The following is a 16,075-nucleotide window of genomic DNA, read 5'->3' as shown; positions in this document are numbered from 1 at the left end:
AGAAGTAGTCCAGTTACACATTTGTGGGCTTATAACTTGGCTTCTGGATGTCCTAGAGAGATCAGGTTTGTTTTAGTGTACTCCAATCAACAGCCCCTACAACCACAAAAAGGAATAGAGTCATTAGCACTTATGGTTTTTAAATGGCACCCAGAATTATGTTGCACGAAGCACAATTTCACATCATTCTGGGTTCATTTGTGTGAAAACAAGGTCCAATCAGGCTGAAACTTTACAGGAAGGTAGAATCTATTGAGTTGTAAGTGATCCGAACGTTTCATGATGATAGCACTTTCCTAAGGGGGTCAAACCATGTCCCAAAGGTCACCGGGCCTGTTGTCACTTTAAAGAAGTAGTCCAGTTACACACTTGTGGGCTTATAACTTGGCTTCTGAATGTCCTAGAGAGGTCAGGTTTGTTTTAGTGTACTCCAATCAACAGCCCCTACATCCACAATAAGGAATGGAGTCATTAGCACTTATGGTTTTTAAATGGCACCCAGAATTATGTTGCACGAAGCACAATTTCACATCATTCTGGGTCCATTTGTGTGAAAACAAGGTCCAATCAGGCTGAAACGTTACAAGAAGGTAGAATCTATTGAGTTGTAAGTGATCTGAATGTTTCATGATGATCGCACATTCCTATAAGGGGGTCAAACCATGTCCCAAAGGTCACCGGATCTGGTGTCAATTTAAAGGAGACATAACATGAAAAACCCACTTTTTTATCCATTAACACGGTGTGTTTCACATTTTAAGTGTCTAAGTGAGCAAAAAGGCTTATATTATTCACTGGAGTTGCTATTTAGATATTTAATAATTAAGTTTTGGGCATATTTGTCCACCCGTTCAGTTTTTCAAATTATCTATTACATCAGTAATTTATTTCGTCAGGATAACTACCAAATATGGTAATGGCCCTCAGCTAAACACAGAGCCAATCCGCCATTTTTTCTTCTTGCTAAGATTTTTTGTAGTCCTATTGGAAAAATGCAGAATGTCTGGTTATTTTAGCCACACACAGCTCAAAACTGTTCCTCGTTTTAAGGAAGGGTGGTGTGGCAGTATTTAAACCCAGGAGCTGATGACACTACTGCTAAAAAAAACACAGAAGAAAAAGTAGTGTGTGTGTGTGTGTGTGTGTGTGTGCGTGCGCGCGCGCGTGGTTCGTTCGTTCGTGTCTCCCAGGCTAGTAAGTACTGAGGGCTTCATCTATCTAAAAGGAGTCATTTCCATCTGAATTTGGCAGCACCGGGACACAGCAGCAGAGCGGTAAGCTTCATATCACTCTAAAATGTCGACAAACTTTACTTTAGATTTACGGGCATTAGCAGCACTAAAGCGTTAGCATCCGGCTTGCTATCGCTAGCACAGTATGCTAGTAAAGTTAGCACCCAGATTAATGCGGATTTGGCTGATTTTCGTGGAATAAAACGTGATTTCTGATCAACTCCTTCTTTTACACCAGATGATAACCTTCCACTGATTGTAACAGCAGAGAGCCTGTGTGTTATTCTACGTGAGTGTGATGTAATCTTAGCATCCAGTAAATAAAGTCCCATATCAGCTAAAATGCAGCGTGACAAAGTCATTAAAGTGCGTCAAAACAGTGGATTTAATAGAGTTTTAAAGAACAATCTCTGAGTGGAGTGAGGTTAGTTTTTTGTCTCACTGCAGATATAAAAACGAACTCTGCATCAGTCAGACGCAGCAAAGCTCACCGTCTGTATGAGCGTGAGCATTGGAAAGCTGATAAAATCAGCTTTAAAATAATTAAAACAAAAGTAGAAATGTTCCTTTGCTTTTTAGAGTCCACATCCAGAAGGCTGGAGCCGTGTTTCACTGACAGGCTGTCAGACTAACGCCCTGATGAGCTCAGCTGGGACAAACTGGTCTGGTAAGTGAAGATCTGCTTCTCCAAGTCCTTGAGATGCTAGTAAAAATAATTTAGCCAGCTTGCTAATGTTACTTTTCTTCTCCTCTAAGGAACACAGAACGTTCAGATGTTGAAGCTTCACCTACTGAGGAAGGAGACGCACCAGTAAAGAGACGGTCTGGACCAGACCAAAGTGAGTGATGACACACCTCAGCCACCCTCATCATTAAGAACACCTCACCCCCTGAATCACTCCGTCTGATGACAGCAGAGTGATTTATTTGACGTTTTACTTGTTTAGTCTGTTTAGAAATTATTGAATTACATTATTTTCTGTAATCGACCATCTGATCTGGATGTGTGCAGAATAACTTTCCCCAAATTCAGCAGCAGCTGGCCTACAAAAACAGCTGCAGCATGTAGTAAGTCTGTCTGCACTGCTCTCTAATGAGCTTCCTTTCATAAGGAATCATTTGTATAATTTTAGTGTCACTATTTTATTACATTTGCAGGAAAATATGAAGTCACTGCAGCAAAGTGAACTTGTGAACAAACACAAACGTGACTATAAACATGAAAGCTAAAGAAACAACTTTCCTAAAGCTGCTTGTAAACAAAATATGTCATTAAAGTTATTGTCTATCATTGCAGAATATGACGATGACATCATGGAACTGGTCTTTGGAAAAGTTTTCCCTGAACCAACTCCGTTTCTAGATGAGGTAGAGAAGATCTGCATCTCACCAACCCTCTGGTCTCAGAGACAACGGAGGTCTCCCACTGTTATCCAGGACCAGTTTGAAGCCCACATACTGCCCCTCCCTCATCATCAGGAAACGTCAATCCGTATCCTGAGGACAACAGAAGACGGCAGGAGGACAGGAACTCTGAGACCTAGATACCACCAGCACCGAGACACAAAGCACCTTTGTGCATAACGCCTGTTTAACTACTAAAACCTGTTTATTATATTGTTCTACTTATTTGCTGTGAGGTTAATACTTAGAAAATTTGTATATTAATGTAAACAATTAAAAAAATCACTGATTGTATGTTTTCTTTTAGATGTAATGGTCCAAACTCCGCCTTGTAGACATTTATTGCATCCTGTAGGTAAATACACAGAACAGGCTCAGGTCCAGGATGACCCAGCATGCTCTTCTTCCATTCTGGCTGTTAGGGATTGTATCAATAACTCGATGCCTACTGATGTTTTCACCTAACGGTATTTATTTAGAATGCAGGTAAGATTTAACTATATTTGTCAGCAAAGCAGACTGATCTTGGGAATTTCACTGCAGCACTGATGTCCACCTCTCTGTACACATTAGAGAGAATTACCACTTTACAGCAAAACACACATTTAATAAAGATATAGGCTACACATTGCAGACAATAAAAAAGTTGTAAGCATTAGAATTATAATGATCACATTAAAGAACATTTGGAGGAATGTTCTTTATTTTTGACTAGAATCTCAAATCTTTAAATTAAAATGTAACTGCTTTTTATCCATTTTCAGCCATTAAGACACCCAATATTAAATAAGACTACTTATAAAATTATTTATAATTATATGTATGTATATATATATATAGATAGAGATCTTAATAAAATATATTCTTTTAATGGTGTTTTAATGAGCTGTATCATTTTTTAAAACATTTTTTATAGAAATAAATAAGCAAGCAGCATTCCTTGTGTGTGTGTGTGCGCGCGCGCCTGCTGCTTGTCCTTCCGTCGGCCGTGACGGGTGTGTGTGTGTGTATGTGCGCGCGTGCACGTGCCTGCTAGCTTGTCCCTCCGTCGGCCGTGACGGGTGTGTGTGAGTGACTACAGACAAATGCATGAGAGAGTTAGCAGCCTTGAAACAGCTTGATGAACTACTCTCCCCACATGTTTTAAAAATGCTAATATGCTATGCTAAATCTGCTATGCTAAATAATGATTTCTCTATAGAACTACAAAGTCCAGCTGGGGGAGGAGAGTACAGGTCTGCACTATGGAGGGGGGGGGCGGAGTTTACAGCTCCTCCTCCAGTTTAAAGAGACAGTACCCAAAACGGCTCGTTCTCAAGACTCTCCTCAGAACAGGGGTAGATGAGGGTCTGTAGAGCAACAATAATGAGGAAATCAGACCAAAGAACTGCAGTTCCACTGTTTTTAGACCCCCAACTGAAGGATTTAGATGTAAAAAGGAATAACTTAAAAGCATGTTATGTCTCCTTTAAAGAAGAAGTCCAGTTACACATTTGTGGGCTTATAACTTGGCTTCTGAATGTCCTAGAGAGATCAGGTTTGTTTTAGTGTACTCCAATCAACAGCCCCTACAACCACAAAAAGGAATAGAGTCATTAGCACTTATGGTTTTTAAATGGCACCCAGAATTATGTTGCACGAAGCACAATTTCACATCATTCTGGGTCCATTTGTGTGAAAACAAGGTCCAATCAGGCTTAAACGTTACAAGAAGGTAGAATCTATTGAGTTGTAAGTGATCTGAACGTTTCATGATCATCGCACATTCCTATAGGGGGTCAAACCATGTCCCAAATGTCACCAGGCCTGGTGTCACTTTAAAGAAGTAGTCCAGTTACACATTTGTGGGCTTATAACTTGGCTTCTGAATGTCCTAGAGAGATCAGGTTTGTTTTAGTCTACTCCAATCAACAGCCCCTACAACCACAAAAAGGAATGGAGTCATTAGCACTTATGGTTTGTAAATGGCACCCAGAATTATGTTGCACGAAGCATAATTTCACATCATTCTGGGTCCACTTGTGTGAAAACAAGGTCCAATCAGGCTGAAACGTTAAAAGAAGGTAGAATCTATTGAGTTGTAAGTGATCTGAACGTTTCATGATCATCGCACATTCCTATAGGGGGTCAAACCATGTCCCAAATGTCACCAGGCCTGGTGTCACTTTAAAGAAGTAGTCCAGTTACACATTTGTGGGCTTATAACTTGGCTTCTGAATGTCCTAGAGAGATCAGGTTTGTTTTAGTGTACTCCAATCAACAGCCCCTACAATCACAAAAAGAAATGGAGTCATTAGCACTTATGGTTTGTAAATGGCATCCAGAATTATGTTGCACGAAGCACAATTTCACATCATTCTGGGTTCATTTGTGTGAAAACAAGGTCCAATCAGGCTGAAACGTTACAGGAAGGTAGAATCTATTGAGTTGTAAGTGATCCGAATGTTTCATGATGATAGCACTTTCCTAAGGGGGTCAAACCATGTCCCAAAGGTCACCGGATCTGGTGTAAATTTAAAGAAGTAGTCCAGTTACACATTTGAGGGATTATAACTTGGCTTCTGAATGTCCTTGAGAGATAAGGTTTGTTTTAGTGTACTCCAATCAACAGCCCCTACAACCACAAAAAGGAATGGAGTCATTAGCACTCATGGTTTTTAAATGGCACCCAGAATTATGTTGCACGAAGCACAATTTCACATCATTCTGGGTCCATTTGTGTGAAAACAAGGTCCAATCAGGCTGAAACGTTACAAGAAGGTAGAATCTATTGAGTTGTAAGTGATCTGAATGTTTCATGATGATCGCACATTCCTATAAGGGGTCAAACCATGTCCCAAAGGTCACCGGATCTGGTGTCAATTTAAAGAAGTAGTCCAGTTACACATTTGTGGGCTTATAACTTGGCTTCTGAATGTCCTAGAGAGATCAGGTTTGTTTTAGTGTACTCCAATCAACAGCCCCTACAACCACAAAAAGGAATGGAGTCATTAGCACTTATGGTTTGTAAATGGCACCCAGAATTATGTTGCACGAAGCACAATTTCACATCATTCTGGGTTCATTTGTGTGAAAACAAGGTTCAATCAGGCTGAAACGTTACAGGAAGGTAGAATCTATTGAGTTGTAAGTGATCTGAACGTTTCATGAGGATAGCACTTTCCTAAGGGGGTCAAACCATGTCCCAAAGGTCACCGGATTTGGTGTCAATTTAAAGAAGTAGTCCAGTTACACATTTGTGGGCTTATAACTTGGCTTCTGAATATCCTAGAGAGGTCAGGTTTGTTTTAGAGTACTCCAATTAACAGCCCCCATTATCACAAAAAGGAATGGAGTCATTAGCACTTATGGTTTGTAAATGGCACCCAGAATTATGTTGCACGAAGCACAATTTCACATCATTCTGGGTCCATTTGTGTGAAAACAAGGTCCAATCAGGCTGAAACGTTAAAAGAAGGTAGAATCTATTGAGTTGTAAGTGATCTGAACGTTTCATGATCATCGCACATTCCTATAGGGGGTCAAACCATGTCCCAAATGTCACCAGGCCTGGTGTCACTTTAAAGAAGTAGTCCAGTTACACATTTGTGGGCTTATAACTTGGCTTCTGAATGTCCTAGAGAGATCAGGTTTGTTTTAGTCTACTCCAATCAACAGCCCCTACAACCACAAAAAGGAATGGAGTCATTAGCACTCATGGTTTGTAAATGGCACCCAGAATTATGTTGCACGAAGCATAATTTCACATCATTCTGGGTCCACTTGTGTGAAAACAAGGTCCAATCAGGCTGAAACGTTACAAGAAGGTAGAATCTATTGAGTTGTAAGTGATCTGAATGTTTCATGATGATCGCACATTCCTATAAGGGGTCAAACCATGTCCCAAAGGTCACCGGATCTGGTGTCAATTTAAAGAAGTAGTCCAGTTACACATTTGTGGGCTTATAACTTGGCTTCTGAATGTCCTAGAGAGATCAGGTTTGTTTTAGTGTACTCCAATCAACAGCCCCTACAAACACAAAAAGGAATGGAGTCATTAGCACTTATGGTTTGTAAATGGCACCCAGAATTATGTTGCACGAAGCACAATTTCACATCATTCTGGGTTCATTTTTGTGAAAACAAGGTCCATTCAGGCTGAAACGTTACAGGAAGGTAGAATCTATTGAGTTGTAAGTGATCTGAACGTTTCATGATGGTAGCACTTTTCTAAGGGGGTCAAACCATGTCCGAAACGTCACCGGGCCTGGTGTCACTTTGAAGAAGTAGTCCAGTTACACACTTGTGGGCTTATAACTTGGCTTCTGAATGTCCTAGAGAGGTCAGGTTTGTTTTAGTGTACTCCAATCAACAGCCCCTACATCCACAATAAGGAATGGAGTCATTAGCACTTATGGTTTTTAAATGGCACCCAGAATTATGTTGCACGAAGCACAATTTCACATCATTCTGGGTCCATTTGTGTGAAAACAAGGTCCAATCAGGCTGAAACGTTACAAGAAGGTAGAATCTATTGAGTTGTAAGTGATCTGAATGTTTCATGATGATCGCACATTCCTATAAGGGGGTCAAACCATGTCCCAAAGGTCACCGGATCTGGTGTCAATTTAAAGAAGAAGTCCAGTTACACATTTGTGGGCTTATAACTTGGCTTCTGAATGTCCTAGAGAGATCAGGTTTGTTTTAGTGTACTCCAATCAACAGCCCCTACAACCACAAAAAGGAATAGAGTCATTAGCACTTATGGTTTGTAAATGGCACCCAGAATTATGTTGCACGAAGCAAAATTTCACATCATTCTGGGTTCATTTGTGTGAAAACAAGGTCCAATCAGGCTGAAACGTTACAGGAAGGTAGAATCTATTGAGTTGTAAGTGATCTGAACGTTTCATGATCGTAGCACTTTCCTAAGGGGGTCAAACCATGTCCGAAACGTCACCGGATCTGGTGTCAATTTAAAGAAGTAGACCAGTTACACATTTGTGGGCTTATAACTTGGCTTCTGAATGTCCTAGAGAGATCAGGTTTGTTTTAGTGTACTCTAATCTACAGCCCCTACAACCACAAAAAGGAATGGAGTCATTAGCACTTATGGTTTGTAAATGGCACCCAGAATTATGTTGCACGAAGCACAATTTCACATAATTCTGGGTCCATTTGTGTGAAAACAAGGTCCAATCAGGCTGAAACGTTACAAGAAGGTAGAATCTATTGAGTTGTGAGTGATCTGAACGTTTCATGATGATCACACATTCCTATAGGGGGTCAAACCGTATCCCAAAGGTCACCGGGCCTGAAGTAACTTTAAAGAAGTAGTCCAGTTACACCTTTGTGGGCTTATAACTTGGCTTCTGAATATCCTAGAGAGGTCAGGTTTGTTTTAGAGTACTCCAATTAACAGCCCCTACAACCACAAAAAGGAATGGAGTCATTAGCACTTATGGTTCTTAAATGGCACCCAGAATTATGTTGCACGAAGCACAATTTCACATCATTCTGGGTTCATTTGTGTGAAAACAAGGTCCAATCAGGCTGAAACATTACAGGAAGGTAGAATCTATTGAGTTGTAAGTGATCTGAACGTTTCATGATGATCGCACATTCCTATAGGGGATCAAACCATGTCCCAAAGGTCACCGGGCCTGGTGTCACTTTAAAGAAGTAGTCCAGTTACACACTTGTGGGCTTATAACTTGGCTTCTGAATGTCCTAGAGAGGTCAGGTTTGTTTTAGTGTACTCCAATCAACAGCCCCTACATCCACAAAAAGGAATGGAGTCATTAGCACTTATGGTTTTTAAATGGCACCCAGAATTATGTTGCACGAAGCACAATTTCACATCATTCTGGGTCCATTTGTGTGAAAACAAGGTCCAATCAGGCTGAAACGTTACAAGAAGGTAGAATCTATTGAGTTGTAAGTGATCTGAACGTTTCATTATCATTGCACATTCCTATAGGGGGTCAAACCATGTCCCAAATGTCACAAGGCCTGGTGTCACTTTAAAGAAGTAGTCCAGTTACACATTTGTGGGCTTATAACTTGGCTTCTGAATGTCCTAGAGAGATCAGGTTTGTTTTAGTCTACTCCAATCAACAGCCCCTACAACCACAAAAAGGAATGGAGTCATTAGCACTTATGGTTTGTAAATGGCACTCCGAATTATGTTGCACGAAGCACAATTTCACATCATTCTGGGTCCATTTGTGTGAGAACAAGGTCCAATCAGGCTGAAACGTTACAGGAAGGTAGAATCTATTGAGTTGTAAGTGATCCGAATGTTTCATGATGATAGCACTTTCCTAAGGGGGTCAAACCATGTCCCAAAGGTCACCGGATCTGGTGTAAATTTAAAGAAGTAGTCCAGTTACACATTTGTGGGCTTATAACTTGGCTTCTGAATGTCCTAGAGAGATCAGGTTTGTTTTAGTGTACTCCAATCAACAGCCCCTACAACCACAAAAAGGAATGGAGTCATTAGCACTTATGGTTTGTATATGGCACCCAGAATTATGTTGCACGAAGCACAATTTCACATCATTCTGGGTTCATTTGTGTGAAAACAAGGTTCAATCAGGCTGAAACGTTACAGGAAGGTAGAATCTATTGAGTTGTAAGTGATCTGAACGTTTCATGAGGATAGCACTTTCCTAAGGGGGTCAAACCATGTCCCAAAGGTCACCGGATTTGGTGTCAATTTAAAGAAGTAGTCCAGTTACACATTTGTGGGCTTATAACTTGGCTTCTGAATGTCCTTGAGAGATAAGGTTTGTTTTAGTGTATTCCAATCAACAGCCCCTACAACCACAAAAAGGAATGGAGTCATTAGCACTTATGGTTTTTAAATGGCACCCAGAATTATGTTGCACGAAGCACAATTTCACATCATTCTGGGTTCATTTGTGTGAAAACAAGGTTCAATCAGGCAGAAACGTTACAGGAAGGTAGAATCTATTGAGTTGTAAGTGATCTGAACGTTTCATGATGATAGCACCTTCCTAAGGGGGTTAAACAATGTCCCAAAGGTCACCGGATCTGGTGTCAATTTAAAAGAAGTAGTCCAGTTACACCTTTGTGGGCTTATAACTTGGCTTCTGAATATCCTAGAGAGGTCAGGTTTGTTTTAGAGTACTCCAATTAACAGCCCCCATTATCACAAAAAGGAATGGAGTCATTAGCACTTATGGTTTGTAAATGGCACCCAGAATTATGTTGCACGAAGCACAATTTCACATCATTCTGGGTCCATTTGTGTGAAAACAAGGTCCAATCAGGCTGAAACGTTAAAAGAAGGTAGAATCTATTGAGTTGTAAGTGATCTGAACGTTTCATGATCATCGCACATTCCTATAGGGGGTCAAACCATGTCCCAAATGTCACCAGGCCTGGTGTCACTTTAAAGAAGTAGTCCAGTTACACATTTGTGGGCTTATAACTTGGCTTCTGAATGTCCTAGAGAGATCAGGTTTGTTTTAGTCTACTCCAATCAACAGCCCCTAAAACCACAAAAAGGAATGGAGTCATTAGCACTTATGGTTTGTAAATGGCACCCAGAATTATGTTGCACGAAGCATAATTTCACATCATTCTGGGTCCACTTGTGTGAAAACAAGGTCCAATCAGGCTGAAACGTTACAAGAAGGTAGAATCTATTGAGTTGTAAGTGATCTGAATGTTTCATGATGATCGCACATTCCTATAAGGGGTCAAACCATGTCCCAAAGGTCACCGGATCTGGTGTCAATTTAAAGAAGTAGTCCAGTTACACATTTGTGGGCTTATAACTTGGCTTCTGAATGTCCTAGAGAGATCAGGTTTGTTTTAGTGTACTCCAATCAACAGCCCCTACAAACACAAAAAGGAATGGAGTCATTAGCACTTATGGTTTGTAAATGGCACCCAGAATTATGTTGCACGAAGCACAATTTCACATCATTCTGGGTTCATTTTTGTGAAAACAAGGTCCATTCAGGCTGAAACGTTACAGGAAGGTAGAATCTATTGAGTTGTAAGTGATCTGAACGTTTCATGATGGTAGCACTTTCCTAAGGGGGTCAAACCATGTCCGAAACGTCACCGGGCCTGGTGTCACTTTGAAGAAGTAGTCCAGTTACACACTTGTGGGCTTATAACTTGGCTTCTGAATGTCCTAGAGAGGTCAGGTTTGTTTTAGTGTACTCCAATCAACAGCCCCTACATCCACAATAAGGAATGGAGTCATTAGCACTTATGGTTTTTAAATGGCACCCAGAATTATGTTGCACGAAGCACAATTTCACATCATTTTGGGTCCATTTGTGTGAAAACAAGGTCCAATCAGGCTGAAACGTTACAAGAAGGTAGAATATATTGAGTTGTAAGTGATCTGAATGTTTCATGATGATCGCACATTCCTATAAGGGGGTCAAACCATGTCCCAAAGGTCACCGGATCTGGTGTCAATTTAAAGAAGAAGTCCAGTTACACATTTGTGGGCTTATAACTTGGCTTCTGAATGTCCTAGAGAGATCAGGTTTGTTTTAGTGTACTCCAATCAACAGCCCCTACAACCACAAAAAGGAATAGAGTCATTAGCACTTATGGTTTTTAAATGGCACCCAGAATTATGTTGCACGAAGCACAATTTCACATCATTCTGGGTCCATTTGTGTGAAAACAAGGTCCAATCAGGCTTAAACGTTACAAGAAGGTAGAATCTATTGAGTTGTAAGTGATCTGAACGTTTCATGATCATCGCACATTCCTATAGGGGGTCAAACCATGTCCCAAATGTCACCAGGCCTGGTGTCACTTTAAAGAAGTAGTCCAGTTACACATTTTTGGGCTTATAACTTGGCTTCTGAATGTCCTAGAGAGATCAGGTTTGTTTTAGTCTACTCCAATCAACAGCCCCTACAACCACAAAAAGGAATGGAGTCATTAGCACGTATGGTTTGTAAATGGCACACAGAATTATGTTGCACGAAGCATAATTTCACATCATTCTGGGTCCACTTGTGTGAAAACAAGGTCCAATCAGGCTGAAACGTTACAAGAAGGTAGAATCTATTGAGTTGTAAGTGATCTGAATGTTTCATGATGATCGCACATTCCTATAAGGGGTCAAACCATGTCCCAAAGGTCACCGGATCTGGTGTCAATTTAAAGAAGTAGTCCAGTTACACATTTGTGGGCTTATAACTTGGCTTCTGGATGTCCTAGAGAGATCAGGTTTGTTTTAGTGTACTCCAATCAACAGCCCCTACAACCACAAAAAGGAATAGAGTCATTAGCACTTATGGTTTTTAAATGGCACCCAGAATTATGTTGCACGAAGCACAATTTCACATCATTCTGGGTTCATTTGTGTGAAAACAAGGTCCAATCAGGCTGAAACTTTACAGGAAGGTAGAATCTATTGAGTTGTAAGTGATCCGAACGTTTCATGATGATAGCACTTTCCTAAGGGGGTCAAACCATGTCCCAAAGGTCACCGGGCCTGTTGTCACTTTAAAGAAGTAGTCCAGTTACACACTTGTGGGCTTATAACTTGGCTTCTGAATGTCCTAGAGAGGTCAGGTTTGTTTTAGTGTACTCCAATCAACAGCCCCTACATCCACAATAAGGAATGGAGTCATTAGCACTTATGGTTTTTAAATGGCACCCAGAATTATGTTGCACGAAGCACAATTTCACATCATTCTGGGTCCATTTGTGTGAAAACAAGGTCCAATCAGGCTGAAACGTTACAAGAAGGTAGAATCTATTGAGTTGTAAGTGATCTGAATGTTTCATGATGATCGCACATTCCTATAAGGGGGTCAAACCATGTCCCAAAGGTCACCGGATCTGGTGTCAATTTAAAGGAGACATAACATGAAAAACCCACTTTTTTATCCATTAACACGGTGTGTTTCACATTTTAAGTGTCTAAGTGAGCAAAAAGGCTTATATTATTCACTGGAGTTGCTATTTAGATATTTAATAATTAAGTTTTGGGCATATTTGTCCACCCGTTCAGTTTTTCAAATTATCTATTACATCAGTAATTTATTTCGTCAGGATAACTACCAAATATGGTAATGGCCCTCAGCTAAACACAGAGCCAATCCGCCATTTTTTCTTCTTGCTAAGATTTTTTGTAGTCCTATTGGAAAAATGCAGAATGTCTGGTTATTTTAGCCACACACAGCTCAAAACTGTTCCTCGTTTTAAGGAAGGGTGGTGTGGCAGTATTTAAACCCAGGAGCTGATGACACTACTGCTAAAAAAAACACAGAAGAAAAAGTAGTGTGTGTGTGTGTGTGTGTGTGTGTGTGCGTGCGCGCGCGCGTGGTTCGTTCGTTCGTGTCTCCCAGGCTAGTAAGTACTGAGGGCTTCATCTATCTAAAAGGAGTCATTTCCATCTGAATTTGGCAGCACCGGGACACAGCAGCAGAGCGGTAAGCTTCATATCACTCTAAAATGTCGACAAACTTTACTTTAGATTTACGGGCATTAGCAGCACTAAAGCGTTAGCATCCGGCTTGCTATCGCTAGCACAGTATGCTAGTAAAGTTAGCACCCAGATTAATGCGGATTTGGCTGATTTTCGTGGAATAAAACGTGATTTCTGATCAACTCCTTCTTTTACACCAGATGATAACCTTCCACTGATTGTAACAGCAGAGAGCCTGTGTGTTATTCTACGTGAGTGTGATGTAATCTTAGCATCCAGTAAATAAAGTCCCATATCAGCTAAAATGCAGCGTGACAAAGTCATTAAAGTGCGTCAAAACAGTGGATTTAATAGAGTTTTAAAGAACAATCTCTGAGTGGAGTGAGGTTAGTTTTTTGTCTCACTGCAGATATAAAAACGAACTCTGCATCAGTCAGACGCAGCAAAGCTCACCGTCTGTATGAGCGTGAGCATTGGAAAGCTGATAAAATCAGCTTTAAAATAATTAAAACAAAAGTAGAAATGTTCCTTTGCTTTTTAGAGTCCACATCCAGAAGGCTGGAGCCGTGTTTCACTGACAGGCTGTCAGACTAACGCCCTGATGAGCTCAGCTGGGACAAACTGGTCTGGTAAGTGAAGATCTGCTTCTCCAAGTCCTTGAGATGCTAGTAAAAATAATTTAGCCAGCTTGCTAATGTTACTTTTCTTCTCCTCTAAGGAACACAGAACGTTCAGATGTTGAAGCTTCACCTACTGAGGAAGGAGACGCACCAGTAAAGAGACGGTCTGGACCAGACCAAAGTGAGTGATGACACACCTCAGCCACCCTCATCATTAAGAACACCTCACCCCCTGAATCACTCCGTCTGATGACAGCAGAGTGATTTATTTGACGTTTTACTTGTTTAGTCTGTTTAGAAATTATTGAATTACATTATTTTCTGTAATCGACCATCTGATCTGGATGTGTGCAGAATAACTTTCCCCAAATTCAGCAGCAGCTGGCCTACAAAAACAGCTGCAGCATGTAGTAAGTCTGTCTGCACTGCTCTCTAATGAGCTTCCTTTCATAAGGAATCATTTGTATAATTTTAGTGTCACTATTTTATTACATTTGCAGGAAAATATGAAGTCACTGCAGCAAAGTGAACTTGTGAACAAACACAAACGTGACTATAAACATGAAAGCTAAAGAAACAACTTTCCTAAAGCTGCTTGTAAACAAAATATGTCATTAAAGTTATTGTCTATCATTGCAGAATATGACGATGACATCATGGAACTGGTCTTTGGAAAAGTTTTCCCTGAACCAACTCCGTTTCTAGATGAGGTAGAGAAGATCTGCATCTCACCAACCCTCTGGTCTCAGAGACAACGGAGGTCTCCCACTGTTATCCAGGACCAGTTTGAAGCCCACATACTGCCCCTCCCTCATCATCAGGAAACGTCAATCCGTATCCTGAGGACAACAGAAGACGGCAGGAGGACAGGAACTCTGAGACCTAGATACCACCAGCACCGAGACACAAAGCACCTTTGTGCATAACGCCTGTTTAACTACTAAAACCTGTTTATTATATTGTTCTACTTATTTGCTGTGAGGTTAATACTTAGAAAATTTGTATATTAATGTAAACAATTAAAAAAATCACTGATTGTATGTTTTCTTTTAGATGTAATGGTCCAAACTCCGCCTTGTAGACATTTATTGCATCCTGTAGGTAAATACACAGAACAGGCTCAGGTCCAGGATGACCCAGCATGCTCTTCTTCCATTCTGGCTGTTAGGGATTGTATCAATAACTCGATGCCTACTGATGTTTTCACCTAACGGTATTTATTTAGAATGCAGGTAAGATTTAACTATATTTGTCAGCAAAGCAGACTGATCTTGGGAATTTCACTGCAGCACTGATGTCCACCTCTCTGTACACATTAGAGAGAATTACCACTTTACAGCAAAACACACATTTAATAAAGATATAGGCTACACATTGCAGACAATAAAAAAGTTGTAAGCATTAGAATTATAATGATCACATTAAAGAACATTTGGAGGAATGTTCTTTATTTTTGACTAGAATCTCAAATCTTTAAATTAAAATGTAACTGCTTTTTATCCATTTTCAGCCATTAAGACACCCAATATTAAATAAGACTACTTATAAAATTATTTATAATTATATGTATGTATATATATATATAGATAGAGATCTTAATAAAATATATTCTTTTAATGGTGTTTTAATGAGCTGTATCATTTTTTAAAACATTTTTTATAGAAATAAATAAGCAAGCAGCATTCCTTGTGTGTGTGTGTGCGCGCGCGCCTGCTGCTTGTCCTTCCGTCGGCCGTGACGGGTGTGTGTGTGTGTATGTGCGCGCGTGCACGTGCCTGCTAGCTTGTCCCTCCGTCGGCCGTGACGGGTGTGTGTGAGTGACTACAGACAAATGCATGAGAGAGTTAGCAGCCTTGAAACAGCTTGATGAACTACTCTCCCCACATGTTTTAAAAATGCTAATATGCTATGCTAAATCTGCTATGCTAAATAATGATTTCTCTATAGAACTACAAAGTCCAGCTGGGGGAGGAGAGTACAGGTCTGCACTATGGAGGGGGGGGGCGGAGTTTACAGCTCCTCCTCCAGTTTAAAGAGACAGTACCCAAAACGGCTCGTTCTCAAGACTCTCCTCAGAACAGGGGTAGATGAGGGTCTGTAGAGCAACAATAATGAGGAAATCAGACCAAAGAACTGCAGTTCCACTGTTTTTAGACCCCCAACTGAAGGATTTAGATGTAAAAAGGAATAACTTAAAAGCATGTTATGTCTCCTTTAAAGAAGAAGTCCAGTTACACATTTGTGGGCTTATAACTTGGCTTCTGAATGTCCTAGAGAGATCAGGTTTGTTTTAGTGTACTCCAATCAACAGCCCCTACAACCACAAAAAGGAATAGAGTCATTAGCACTTATGGTTTTTAAATGGCACCCAGAATTATGTTGCACGAAGCACAATTTCACAT

The 16,075-nt window shown here is 40.4% G+C and overlaps 2 long non-coding RNA genes across 2 annotated transcripts; both read left to right on the top strand.

Annotated features, from left to right (window-relative positions):
• The first annotated feature begins 1,140 nt into the window (after positions 1 to 1,140).
• Positions 1,141 to 4,049, top strand: LOC139063413 (uncharacterized). Its single transcript, XR_011516778.1, has 4 exons — positions 1,141 to 1,274; positions 1,812 to 1,899; positions 1,989 to 2,071; positions 2,530 to 4,049. It is a non-coding gene; the product is annotated as an uncharacterized lncRNA (long non-coding RNA).
• An 8,269-nt stretch (positions 4,050 to 12,318) lies between these two features.
• On the top strand, positions 12,319 to 15,832 carry LOC139063412 (uncharacterized). Its single transcript, XR_011516777.1, has 4 exons — positions 12,319 to 13,057; positions 13,595 to 13,682; positions 13,772 to 13,854; positions 14,313 to 15,832. It is a non-coding gene; the product is annotated as an uncharacterized lncRNA (long non-coding RNA).
• Positions 15,833 to 16,075: the final 243 nt, after the last annotated feature.

The sequence above is a fragment of the Nothobranchius furzeri genome, chromosome 15 (genome assembly GCF_043380555.1).
Source record: "Nothobranchius furzeri strain GRZ-AD chromosome 15, NfurGRZ-RIMD1, whole genome shotgun sequence".
Lineage (NCBI taxonomy): Eukaryota > Metazoa > Chordata > Actinopteri > Cyprinodontiformes > Nothobranchiidae > Nothobranchius > Nothobranchius furzeri.
Note: the sequence above shows the minus strand (reverse complement) of the source record. Positions and strands in the feature narration are given on the sequence as shown.